General features: G+C 37.1%; 1 protein-coding gene across 3 annotated transcripts in view; it reads left to right on the top strand.

The window, feature by feature from the left end:
* CAPZA1 (capping actin protein of muscle Z-line subunit alpha 1) overlaps positions 1 to 14,269 on the top strand; it is a 49,871-nt gene that overhangs the window by 5,528 nt on the left and 30,074 nt on the right. The window lies entirely within an intron of this gene.

Here is a 14,269-nt window from a genome sequence, read left to right as displayed (position 1 = left end):
ATATTCATTTGAATGGATCATATGATGTAGTGTAGGTCAATTATAACATAAGCAAGAAGACTGCATAATGCCAGACTTCACCAAAGAAAGGTGGTAGGTTCATTGGAACATATGAGAACTTTGTCTTGTGAATTCTTTGTTTTGCATCTAAGTAACATTTAAGTGCTTATTATGTGTTAAGTATTTCACGTATTAATGTGTATTTGTCTCAAAACATTCCAACAGGATAGATATTTGTATTATCCACATTTTACAGTTGACTAAACTGAGGCACATTTGACATTAAACAAAACTATGAACCAGTGTCCACAATTAGTCGAGCAGATTCGGTGTTGATAATCTGCTTCCACACCTGTGGTCTTACCCACTTTAATCCCTTTGAATAGACAGTAGGTAGTAAATTAAGGTAGCAAACAATTCTGAAATAATGACACAGCCCTAAACAGCAATCAAGTTTAATGGTATAGTGACATGGATAGTTCTACAGATACTAAAATACTGATGTTCTTTGGTTGTGACTACATTGTAATTACTGCTAAATTAGCTGGGTGCTCTTTTGAGTTTCTTCAAGTGTGCTACCAGTAGTATTTGAAATGTCTTATAAACTCAGAGTGTTAAGACACTTGATTTTAGAAGTTTAATGGTCATAATAGTCCTCATGACAAGGTGAAGAGCATCATCCTCTTAAGAATGTTATCATATAGGGGCGCCTGGGTGGCTCAGTCGGTTAAGTGTCCGACTTCGGCTCAGGTCATGATCTCGCGGTCTGTGGGTTCGAGCCCCGTGTCAGGCTCTGTGCTGACAGCTCAGAACCTGGAGCCTGTTTCAGATTCTGTGTCTCCCTCTTTCTCTGACTCTCCCCTGTTCATGCGCTCTCTCTCTCTCTCTCTCTCTCTCTCAAAAATAAATAAATTGCTTAAAAAAAAAAAAAAGAATGTTATCATATAGCAGTACCTTGGAACATTATTGCCTACAGTAGAGTTGCTGGTGTGCTGCTTTCTTTTTCTTTCTTTTTTTTTTTTTAATGTTTATTTTTGAGAGGGGGAGAGAGAGAGAGAGAGAGAGAGACAGCGTGTGAGTGGGGGAAGGGCAGAGAGAGAGACACACACACACAGAATCTGAAGCAGACTCCAGGCTTTGAGCTGTCAGCACAGAGCCCAACACAGGGCTCAAACCCATGAGCCATGAGATCATGGCCAGAGCTGAAGTCAGATGCTTAACCAGCTGAGCCACCAAGGTGCCCCTGGTGTGCTGCTTTCAAAAGCAGATTTCTAGGTTCTGTCCTAGACCAACTGAATCAGAATCTGGGAGGATCACTGCTCAGGATCTTTTTTTTTTCCCCTAAATGTTTATTTTTGAGAGAGAAGCACAGAGCATGAGTGGGGGAGGGGCAGAGAGCGAGGGAGACACAGAATCAGAAGCAGGCTCCAGGCTCCAAGCTGTCAGCACACAGCCCAACATGGGGCTCGAACTCAGGAATGGTGAGATCAGACCTGAGCTGAAGTCAGATGCTTAACTGACTGAGCCACCCAGGCGCCCCAGGTATCTATTTTTAAATAAGTTTTCCAGTAATTCCACTGCAACTCCGGAACCACTATCCAAATCTTAATCTTCTGCCTTTTAGCTCAGAAACTTGATTCATCAGGATATTAAAACTAAATCTCTCAGGAACAAACTTATATTAGCTAGGCCGATGAAACTAATGTATAAAAGTAGCAGAACAACTAATTTAACAAATATAGAAAGGGGGTGCCTGGGTGGCTCAGTTAAGTGTCCGACTTCTGCTCAAGTCATGATCTCACTGCTCATGAGTTTGAGCCCCACGTCGGGCTCTGTGCTGATAGCTCAGAGCCTGGAGCCTGCTTCGAATTCTGTGTCTACCTCTCTGCTCCTTGCCCACTCATGCTCTGTCTTTCTCAAAAAATAAATAAACATTAAAAAAATAAATATAGAAAGGACTAGAAACTTTCTTTCAGGTAGGTCAGGGACATGGGAGATCAAATTATAGTTCTTTCACACTTGAAGTGTGGAGTTGGAACGAGGGAAGTTAACGATACAGGTTAATATTTTAACTATATAGGTGAACATTTTAATGGCATTTTCCTCCTTAATAGGGATATATAGCCAACACAAGACCATGTAGGGTCTTTGGGCAGAGCACCCTCTAACTTTTAACAGCAGCAGACATTGTTTTTACATAGCTGGAAGGAAACCCTTAAGTATCAAAAATTTGCGTATTACAACTTCTCCTGCAGTCTTTCCCCTCTTAATGACATACTCATCCTTTAGTTGTTCAGGCCAAAAAGTTTAGTGTCATCTTTGACTCCTGTTTCTTTCACAATACATATAGTCTTGTAGCAAATCTTGTAGGCTCTGCCTTTGAACTATACCCAGAAAAAGACGGTTTCTCACCACCCCCTTATTCCAACCACTCTGGAAGAAGCCACTGTGATTTCTCCTAGGTTATTGCAGTAGTCTTCTCTCTGGTGTCCCTGCTGGTACTCTTGCCTCCTCCTCCCTGCCCAGCAGGCTGTCTGCAGTGCAGCACCCAGAATACACTGGTTGGAGAATGTAAGTTGGAACATGTCACTTCTTTGCTCAGAATCCTCCATTGGCTTCCCATCTTCTTCAGAATAAAAGTTCTTACTCTGACAACAAGTCCCTCTGTCTTTACCACTTACCTCTCTCACCTCATCTCCTTCCTATTCTCCCCTGGTCCTCTCTGTTCTAGCCACACATTCTCACCTAAATGGTCTTTGTGTTTGCTCTGTTGTCTGGAGTTCTCTTCCTTCTTCCCTTAATTCCTCCAGCTATTTCATCAAAAGTCATTTTCTCAGTGAAGTCTTCTCTGGTTACCCTATATATTGCCAAATCCTAACATTTCATTATCCCCTTAAGTTCCTTTATTTTTTAGCATTTATCACTGGCTATTTAATGTAGTTTATTTAATGTTATCTCTGTCTGTTATTTAATGTTGTCTCTCTACCCATTAGAATGTAAGCTCCACAAGAACCATACACTGGTGCATCACCATTGCCTAAAACAGTGCCTGACACGTAGTGCACTATCAGATATTTGTTGAATGAGTGAATAAATCTCACTTTAATAGCATCTGACTTGATTTCATAGCTAACTCTTAGAGGACAGACTGATTTCCAGGTTTTGTGAGGCCGTATTAAGGATTCCAGTACTTCCGTATTACTAACAGTTTAATTTTATTAATGGAGCTTCCCACTCAGAAAGCTTCAGCACTTCTCCATTACCTACAGATACAACCAGACTTGATATTAGCATAACTACTGCCATCTGACTCATCTTATTCTACCCTTCTCTTTTATTATCTCCAAATAAATCCTCTGTTTCTACCAAACTGGTCTGCCTGCAAAAGACTGTTTTCCCCCCACCTCTTTTCATTTTACTATTCCCTCATTTGTAACACCCACCTCCCTCTCTCCCCCCTCCCCAACCCCTCCTCCTAATCTAAAGCACTCTGTAGAGCTCAGTTTAGATCTCACCTGCCCCTTCCTTAAAGTGTCTTTCCCCAACCCAGCCCACATCTATCCCATCCTTCCTCTTAAGTAAGTTGTTTTGTTTTGAGTGAATGGACAAATTGGTAAACACAAAGATCTGAACTTTAAAGAAAACATGTTACTCAAAATTCAGTAACATGTAGGCATTTGCTTAGGGAAAGAAAGTTAAGTATCTGCTATGTATTAAGTCCGTCTCCTGTTACCTCACTGGATCCTTAAAACAGTCTGATATGAGCAGGTATTATATCCACAAATGAAGAAACTAAGACCCAAGCAATGAAATATTAAAGCTGGCTTGTGAAACCAAGTCTGACTTCAAAAGTTTTTGAAGATAAAATTGGTAAAAAGACATACCTTTGAATTAGAATGCCATAACATGCCAGATATGCAGTGGATCTTGAAGGCTGAAGCTTCCTGTTTCCCAGTACTTTTGTTTCTATGTGGCATAGGTTCTCACCACCAAACTCTACTCTTTTGGATTTCAGTCATTGCTCTCAAGCATCTGAATCTCAAAGTGTATGGTGTGAATTTTTCCCGAGTTTCTTAAATTGGTCTTTTTGTTTCCAAAATGATGTCCATTGTATATCTGGCACTTGGAACCCTTTACCTGTCTGCCCAGTAACCTAGAATAAGGGATGAGAGTGTGTGTGTTTTAACACATTTAAGCTTCTAAACAACAAGTTGCTTATGTGATCTTTTTCACACATTTTTATCTTTTTTTCTGACTCATTAGAACATTATATCTCAGACTTTTCTACTTCCTCAGTTCTTGATCTAGACATTTTGATCCTATAATTAAAATGAATAGGGCCTTTTGGGGCACCTGGGTTACTCAGTCGGTTGAGCATCTAACTTGATTTCAAGCTCAGGTCATGATCCCAGGGTCATGGAATCGAGCCCTCGTCGGCCTTGCACTGAATGTGGAGACTGCTTGAGGTTCTCTCTCTCTTCCTCTGCTCCTCTCCCCAGCTTGCACTCCCTCTCTCTCTTTCAAATAAAAAAAAATGAAAACAAAAAACAAGTATTGTCTTTTACCTCCTTCCATATGAATATCAGTGCAATTTTGGATTTAAGGTAATTCAAATTTTTAAATCTTCACTGAGAATGAGTCAGTACTTAAAATTTTTTCCTGTTCAGTAGTTAATATCTTAAGGCTTACCACTGACTTTGAACTTCTAAATGGACACTAAGATGTATACTTGGAAATCTTTTTACCAGCATTCTGATGTTTTATATTAGAAGAGTCCAGAATAAGAACTAATGGATGATTTCCTTGTAACTTGGTGCATAGAGGGAATGGTTGGGAAAGATTAACTATAAAATAGATAAGAGCTGGTTTTTGGTTCTTGTCTGTTGTAAATTTTATGCTTAAGTTTGTCATATTTATATACCATTATACTAGGTGACATAAAATATAATGATGACCCTGTTAAAGAAAAAATTCTTCTGATACTTGTTAAAATGACTTGGGATGTCTGAGTGGCTCAGTTGGTTGAGCGTCCAACTTTGGCTCAAGTCATGATCTCGCAGTTTGTGAGCCCGATGTGGGGCTCTATGCTGACAGCTCAGAGCCTGGAGCCTGCTTCGGATTCTGTGTTTCCCTCTCTTTCTGCTCCTCCCCTGCTCAAACTCTGTCTCCCTCTCTCTCAAAAATAAATAAACATTAAAAAAAATAATAAGACGATTTTATTCAATAGTTTTGTGTTAGGGGAGAGAGCTAGAGCTCAGCTCCAGATGAAGCAAAGACAACTGGGGATCTATAGCCAGCAAGCAGAATGAGGGGGTCAGTGGATGGAAAATTACTAAGAGGACACATAAGGGTAGAGGGATTCTTACTTAACTGATTTAACAGGATCCTTACTAAAGACAGATTGAGGACTTCTGCATCAAATGTGGGGGATAAGGAACTTGATCAGATACCTAAAGTGGGGGTATTCTCACTAAAATGACAACAGGTTCTTGCTAGGATTGGGTTAGACAGGACATAGGATGGAGCCAAGATCAAGGCCTAGCTGAGAAGAGAGGGCTCAGAGGAGCCTGACTAAAGTTTGGTTAAGGAGAGACTTTGACATTAAATGTATGTTATATAATTACTTTAATAAGTTTTCGAGCAATTACTCCTTAGAGTTGATAAAATTTTTAAAATGTAATTGCTGGAAGCTCCTTTCTATTTGCATGGGATGCTGCCCAATTCATGAATCATTTAATAAAGCTAATTAGATCTTCCATGAGAATGAATGTGAGTGAATGAAATTGCTGTACTTAAAAAAGCAAACTTGCCTGCTTTTCCCACCTATTGTCTATATCTGACCAAATTTGTAATTGGTTACTAATACAGAAAACAGTTTCTTTTTTTTTTTTTTTTTTTTTTAATGTTTATTTATTTTTGAGACAGAGAGAGACAAAGCATGAACGGGGGAGGGTCAGAGAGAGAGGCAGACACAGAATCTGAAACAGGCTCCAGGCTCTGAGCTGTCAGCACAGAGCCTGACGCGGGGCTTGAACTCACGAACCGCGAGATCATGACCTGAGCAGAAGTCAGATGCTTAACTGACTGAGCCACCCAGGTGCCCCTAGAGAAAACAGTTTCTAAGAGCTACTTTAAAATAACTTTTAAAAGAGTAAACAAAGCAAAATATTCGGAAGTGCCATCTTTTGTTTTATATAATATTGATCCTAATTTAAAACATATCTTTATGCTTTTAAGCCTTAGCTATTACTGAAAATGATAGAATATAAACTGTATACAGCTAAGTTTTTAAGTATATTCTGAGTCTTTGTAGTGTCTCTAGGTCAAAAACTGGGAAACTGGGAAAACAATAGTTTATTTGGAATTTTAAAAAGCTACTGGGGTGCCTGGATGGATCAGTTGGTTAAGCGCCTCAGGTCATGATCTCACTGCTGTCAGCACTGCAGAGCCCTCTTCAGATCCTCTGTCCCCCTTTCTCTCTGCTCCTCCTCCACTCGTTCTCTCTCTCTCCCTCTCTCTCTCCCTCAAAAGTAAATAAACATTTAAAAAGTAAAAAAGCAGCTAACAATAAGTTTTAGTTAATGAAACCAATATTCCATTTGGTCCTAGACATCACTAAGAATATATTTTTCTTTTAGAATTGCAGCCCCAAATTAAATTCTCACTAGCCTCTGAGAACCCTCAGCCAGGAGGGGTTTTGTTTATTTGATAAGGGCACTGCAACTGAAATTCCAGGGCTTTGATACTATTATATATGCATGTCAACAGCTTGGAACTTGTACCTATTAAATTATTGCCCCAGATAGTTTATTGTTAGTTCACTGAAAGCTTTAGAACCAGATGAAAAAATGAACCACACTGAGGCAAGATGGATTTTTTAAAAAATTCTTCCTTTTTAAAATAACATACTAGGGGGAGGGAAGAAAGAGTAGGCAGAGAACAGTAAATTGTTAGGGCGGTGAAAATACTCTCTATGATACTATTAATGGTGGATACATATTGTGCATATGTCCAAATCCATCAAATGTACAACACAAAGAGTGAACCGTAATGTAAACCATGAGCTTTGGATGATAATGATGTGTCAGTGTACGTTCATGAAATGAACAAGGAACCACTCTGGTGGGGGTGTTAATGGAGGAAGTATGCATGTTGGAGGGCACAGACCCTATGGGAAATTTCTGTACCTTCTCAGTTTTGCTGTGAACTTAAAACTGCTCTTAAAAAAAAGTAAAGTCTTAAAAAAATAACAATATCTAAATGTCTTCAAACAGCAAACAACCTGTTAGGAAACAGTATTGAATTCCATGCAAATAGAACTTACTGTCTTAACAGGGTAAGAATAAGGTAAATCTCTTTAGGAAGAAAAATGTAGCTATTTATCCTTGAATACTTCTGTAATGACGCAGGATAAAAGTAAGGAAAATAAACATATACAAAAGTACAATTGGTTACTATGCTTTTTTTAAGTATAGCCTAGTTGAAAACATAGGTAAACTTTGGAAGATGTGTTTAAAAAGGGAAGTGAAGCAGTGATATTTTGGAGAACTTTTGGTCAGCACAAAAGTTGCCACTATTTATAGTTCACGATAAAGACTGTAATGATGGGGAATATAAGGTTACTAAGACCCAAAGAATTTCTAGAAAAGGGAAATTATTTTCTTAATAATATGAGGGGGTTGTTTAGTTTAATAATTTAAAGCAGCAGTTGTCTTGCTAGGACCAGCTAACAGTAGCTGACATTTATTGCACCTATTTTATTTTATTTATGTATTTATTTTTAAGATTTTATTTTCAAGTAATATTTACACGCAGCATGAGGCTCAAACCCACAACCCTGAGATCAAGAGTCACATGCTCTACCAATGGAGTCAGCCAGGCACCCCTATATTTTAAATATACTGTGAAATTTAATCTTCACAACAATTTAATCTTCACAACAATTCTAAGAAGTAGATACTGCCCCACTTTAGGCTGAGGATATGATTTAAAGACCTTAAGTGATTAAAATTCAAATCCAGATCTGTCCCAACTCCAGAGCCTATATCTTTCCATTTTGCCATAGTATCTCATAATCTGAAAAACTAAGAACACTTCCATATTGTCATTTTATGTAGAAGGGGTTTTGTAAACCTTTAACTAATTGCCAGCTATGTGCCATTTACTTTGCTAGACCCTGTATAATAAGGAAAAGGAAAGCAAGGCAGTTTGCCCAAAGAAAACTAGTTTTTAGGGACAAAATGGTATCTATAGAACTAATTATCAATAGCAGTTATATTTTAGGTGCTATAATAAATGGTCAAAGTATGGTAAAGTAAGGTTTAATGTGGTAAAGGATTCTTGCAATTACAAGTACTGGGAATACTTTTTGGAAAGAAACAGAAGAACCCAACCTTAAAAGACAGGCAGAGTTTAGACAGGTAAAGATAAGGAGAGAGGCAAAACTTTCAAGGACAGTGTAAGTCAAGCCCAGAAGCAAAGTCTTTAATACAGGCAGTAGTCTAATGAGGGAGGTAAAGATTTCGGTAGACACCAGGGAGACAAGCTGGCGGAGATTTGACTCCTGAAGTATACAAAGTTTGGGCAGTATAAACTGACCTGGGCCTTGCTGATAAGTAGAATGTGGCTATTATCTAGCCCAGAATTTCTTCCCTGCTTGTTTAGAGTTATCCACTGACATTCAAACAGAGCTGCAGTTGTTAAATACTCAACTTGAATCCTGTTGTATGTGATTGTCAAGAAAATCATTTAAAAAGGTAGTTATGAAGAGATGTAATGTTGAAATGTGTGACATCTGTTATTAAAAGATTATTTAATAAATAAAAACCTAAGTTTTATAAATTTTCCAAGTGTCTTTTAATACATTTTCTAAAGTTTCTTACTAAAATACAGTATATCAAAATTAACAAAATTAAGCAGCTTCTGGGGAACAATAGGTATATTACTTTCTCAGTTTGATGTTTAAACTTTCAGTACAGGTATTACTAATAATGAAATTTTGAGTCTTTCAAGGATTAGGTATTTTTTTTTTATTTCCCTCTTGAAGAGGTGAGAAGATATGGAGAAGGGGAAGAAATTGAAATCTAGGAAAATTATCTTTAACTGATGCTTATAAGGTCCTAAATTCCACCTTTTTAGGTCAGAAACGTAATACAGTGGGTTCCATGAAATTAACATTATTGGAATATTTAAATCTATGAAGGATTGGAATTGTGTATAAGGCCTGAGTTATTCTCCCTTTAAAATATACATGGAGTTATACCCTTCAGATACTATCTGATGAATGTTATGTGCAGTGAAACTATTACTTTATGGAATAGGGATGTTTTTTAAAAACCTTTTTTGTTGTTGTTTTTAAAGCAGCAATTAAGTTTTTGTTCCACCAAAACCTCCATATCAGTGATTCTCAGTTACACTGGAGATGGCATGCCTCTCCTCTATGGGACATACTTGCTTTCAACTTTGTTTCCCCACCCCATTCTAAAGAATGACTAAATCACTGTTTTTAAAAACGTCATCCCTCATTTGTATTGCAGCAAAAATATTTTTGCTGTCGCTACTTAGCCATCTCTCTCCCCTTTTACTTCTGCCACCAATTCTTACCTCTACCAAATTTCATCTTGTTTTGACCCAGTTTTGAAGCTAGATGAGAAAATACTGACTTTTAACATTACTATTTATCATTGTATTTATTCCTTCCAACTTTGTTTCAACTGTAGCTTTCATAAGCAAGGTTTTGACTCAATTCCTGGATAAAAGAAAAAAAAATTCTAAAAGGACTAAGCTAAATCTATGTGACACCACACTAAAGATAATCCTCCTGAATTTAAATACCTGTTACTAATGCACAGTATAGTTGATTGAATAGTTCTAGGCCCACCTCTGTATAAGTTTGTGACCTTTGACAAAGCACTTTCTCTGAATCTATTCCTTTTTTAGTGGGGATACTAGTCTCGCCTACTTATTAAGCTGTTTCAAGATCAGAAGAGAAACAGGTTATGAAAAAGTTTTGTAGACAATAAAATAGTCGTCATTCATTTACATTGCTAGCATGTGCCAGGTCTCAGTTCTGGGTGTACAGCAGTGAACAAACGTTCTATTCCAGGGTTTGGCAAATCTGGTCTACCGCATGTTTGTATGTAGCCTACAAGCTAATGTTTTTTGAATGGTTGGGGGAAAAAATCAGAAGAAGATTATTTTGTGACATGTGAAAATTACATGAAATACAAATTAGAGAATCCAAAATAATGTTTTAATTAACTTAGTGGGGCTAATACTTTTACAACGTATATCAAATCACGTTGTACACTTTAATATCTTACGAGTTTATTTACCAATAATACCTTAATGGTAAAAAAAAAAAAATAAGGGGTGCCTGGGTGCCTCAGTCAGTTGAGCATCCGACTCTTGATTTCAGCTCGGGTCATGATCTCAGGTTCATGAGATCAAGCCCCACATTGGGCTCTGCACTGATAGCACGGAGTCTGCTTGAGATTCTTTCTCTCCTTCTTTCTCTGCCTCCCCCCCCCCCCCACACTCTCTCTCTCTCTGTCTCTCTCTCTCAAATAAGCATTCAAAATAAATAAACAATTAAAATCTTATTAGAACACAATTGTGCTAATTTGTTTTCATTTGGGACCGAGACCATGTGGCCCATGTAGCCCTAAAATGTTCACTGTCTGGCCTTTTGTATTAGCAATTTGCTCACCCGAGCTCTATGCTCTTGGACTTCTTTTGGAGTGTTGAGCAGGAAACATAAATATCATTCAGTGGTGACAAGTTCCTTGAAGAAAAAGCGAGTAAATGGGCTAGAATTGTGAAGGATGCAGACCGTATCATGGCTAATTTGTAGATAGGAGTCAGGAAGTCAGAAAGTGACATCAGGAACTTGAATGAAGAGAGATGCTCTGATAGAAAGCGTTTCTGGCAAAAAGGAATGAGAAATGCAATAGCCCTGAGGCAGGAATTTAGCCGTGAAGTCTAGCAGCTAGGCAGTAGGAGGTGAGGGTGAGGGAACCAAATTTTGAAGGACCTTGGAGTCCATAGAGTAGACTTTAGATTTTTATAGAGAATGTGTAAATGTAGCATTAAGATTTCAACTACTGTCTCAAGGAATTTTTATGGTATTGTTATAGTGACAAATCAACTTATCACTTCAAAATCTGTTGTCAAAGATTGCCAAATATTTAATACTGAGTGGTCCACTTTTTTAGTACCTCTCAGAAAATAACATGGAGATTGTTGACAATGACCATGTTTTGGGATCTACCTTTGGCATCTAATGATGACTACATTCTTTTTAATCACTCATTTAGAATTTCACCCTTGCTGTTGCATATATATGTCTTCACCTCTTACCAGCTTTCATTTAAAAACTGGGAGATGTTTTTGTTTCTTTAATTGGACATTTCTCCTGTTCTTGATATTCTTAGATTTACGGGTATCACTCATTTGTTTTTCCAGCACTTTAATTAGAATTCTTCTGCACTTAAGCCTGAATTCAAATATTGCTTACTTGTTATTCCTCCCTCTCTGACTTATGTGTACTTTGTGTGGTTTTTTTTCCCCCCTTTAGGAAGTGGAAGCAGTCTTTTAGTTTAGCTCATTTTTTTTCCTATATAATCCCTTCATTTAACCAATTAACTATCCCATACATTCCAGCATAAGGCACTATGCAGCCAGGAGGTAAATAAGGCTAAGCTTCTGGTCAAGAAGCATATGCAAAGTGTAACTTTAAAAAGTTTCCTTGGGGTGCCCAGGTGGCTCAGTCAGTTAAACGTCCAAATCTTGGTTTTAACTCAGGTCATGATCTCACGGTTTGTGAGATAGAGCCCTGCATTGGGCTCTGTACTGACAGTGCAGAGCTTGCTTGATGTTCTGTCTCTCAGCCCCATCCTCACTTGCTCTCTATATCTCTCTCAATATAAATAAAAATAAAAATAAACTTTAAAAAAATCTTCCTTGTTGCCTTTGCCAACCTCCCTTTTTACTCTGTCCTTTAGCTTCCTTGACCTGTAGTTTCCTTGATCCATCGCTTTCAGTTTTGATGTCACTCCATAGCCTTTATCTTGTTAATGTCCTTTTTTATCTTTAACAAAATTAATTTATTAGATGGTAGATGTTGTCATGATCCTCTTTGATTTTTAAAAATTTAAAAATTATCTTTAACATACAAGTAATAAAGTAGTGGATGAAGTAGAATAAAGGGGATTAAGAGGTACTAACTCCCAGAAAAAAATTACAAGTAATTTATATTCCTTATACAACTTTTTGAACATAGAGATAAGCCAAAAAAGGAAAGAAAAACTTTTTAATAACTACCACCAGAAGAGTCCTAATTAAAATTAGTAGCTATACATATATGTAAGTGTATTTACTTTTAATAAAACAGGAATATATCATTGTGTGAACTTTTGCACTCAATGGCATATGATAAAACATCAACCTGTATCAACAGAGCACTTCTCAGACGTTTTTGTTTTCAGGACCCCTTTATACTCTTAGGAGTCAACTTTTTATGTAGTTTATAGCTATTGTACTAGATATTAAAACTTAAGAGTTCTTAAAGTATTAATTCATTTAAAAACATACTTAAAAACATTTATATGTTAACAGAAATAATTGGAATTTTGTTTCTTGTTGTTTTGTAGTTTATTTATTTTGGAATAGAGAGAGGGCACGAGTGAGCCAGGGAAGGGGCAGAGAGAGAGGAAGAGAGAATCCCAAGCAGGCTCCAGGCTGTCAGCCCGTTGGAGGGCTCCATCTCACGAACTCTGAGATCATGACCTGAGCCAAAATCAAGTGTCTTCGGACGCTTAACTGACTGAGCCACCCAGGCGCCCTGGTATTTTGTTTTGAGGAAAAAAAGAAAAAAAAAAAATACCCAAACTTTATTTTCTAAAACAAAAGAATTAGTGGGAAAAATAGCACTGTTTTACATTCTGCAAATCTTTTAAATATCTACATTCAATTTGTTGTGTTATAATGTCTTAGTTTGTGCATACTGTTTCCTCTGACTGGATGCGCTCCTTGGTATTTACTCATTCTTCAATCCAACTCAAACATCACTGTATCTAAAGGCCACTCCACCACTCCTTATATACATATATAAAGTTGACTGCATCTTCCTTGTGCCTCACCGTGGCCTTTAATACTTGCTTGCTGTATTACTATCTATGTGTCAGGTCCTTGAAGACAGTGACCAAATCTTACTCAGTGTTTAATCTTTATTTACTCTTCTTTTCGTATGTGCTCAGCAAATGTTTGCTGAATGAATGAACTATTACTTTTTTAATATGCATTGTCAGTTCATTGATTATCCAAATACTTGTTTTAATTATGCCAGAGCCATCAGATTTTATGACTTTTAAAACCTCAGGGATAACTTCAGGAATACTAGTATCTTGAATTTTCATTTTGGTAGCCTTTACTATTGCATATTCAAACATTATGTTATATATGTAGTATGTAAAATATATAGCTTTATTCTTTTTAGGGAATATGCTTTTTGGGTTGTATATTTTTGAACCACACACACTTAAATTTGTTTGACTAAAGGGACTTTCACAATGATGTAAGGATTATGGGAGATGCACATTGACAAGTGGGATAGATCATAGCCCCTCAGCAGATTTGAACAGACTAAGAAATAGGTTTACTATCAAAGTAGGTTTACTAATTTCTTAAATAAATGATTGACAGCAACAGTTGATGAGGAAAGAAATATGATTAACTGCACATGCCAAGGCAAATATAAATATACCGAGTTGTAAATCTATATGGGAACTGTTAAGTCCTGTGTAGTGTAATTTTCATGAGTTGAGCAGCATTTCTTACTTCCTAATTATTTTCTTTTTATTGTTGTTGCTTGTTAATATAAGAGTTTTATGGTGTATTCCTCTTAGTCTCCAGCAGCTTTTATTCCAGAAAAGTAATGTATTATCTATAATTATCCTGTCATGACAGATGGATTCCTCATCTCTGCTTCCAGGTAATCCACATACAGGTTTTGTATTCTAAGGTTAAAAAATCAGGTAGAGCTTTACAACTCAAAGAAATTTTGGAGAACTTCTCATCTCTTTTAGGAGTTGGCTTATAATGAGGAAACTCAGGACCAAAACAGGTTAGTCATGCTTCTAGAATTACAAACCTAGTTAGTTTATGGACCAATAGAGCCAGTAATTAGAATTCAGGTTTTCCAATCTACCTTGCTCCATCAATCAGTAGGCCTTTCTTTTTTTTTTTTTTTTTTTTTTTTTTAAATTTTTTT

This window comes from Panthera onca, chromosome C1 (genome assembly GCF_046562875.1).
Source record: "Panthera onca isolate mPanOnc1 chromosome C1, mPanOnc1 haplotype 2, whole genome shotgun sequence".
Taxonomy (NCBI): domain Eukaryota; kingdom Metazoa; phylum Chordata; class Mammalia; order Carnivora; family Felidae; genus Panthera; species Panthera onca.
The sequence above is the reverse complement of the archived record's forward strand: the minus strand, read 5'-3'. Positions and strand labels throughout refer to the sequence as shown.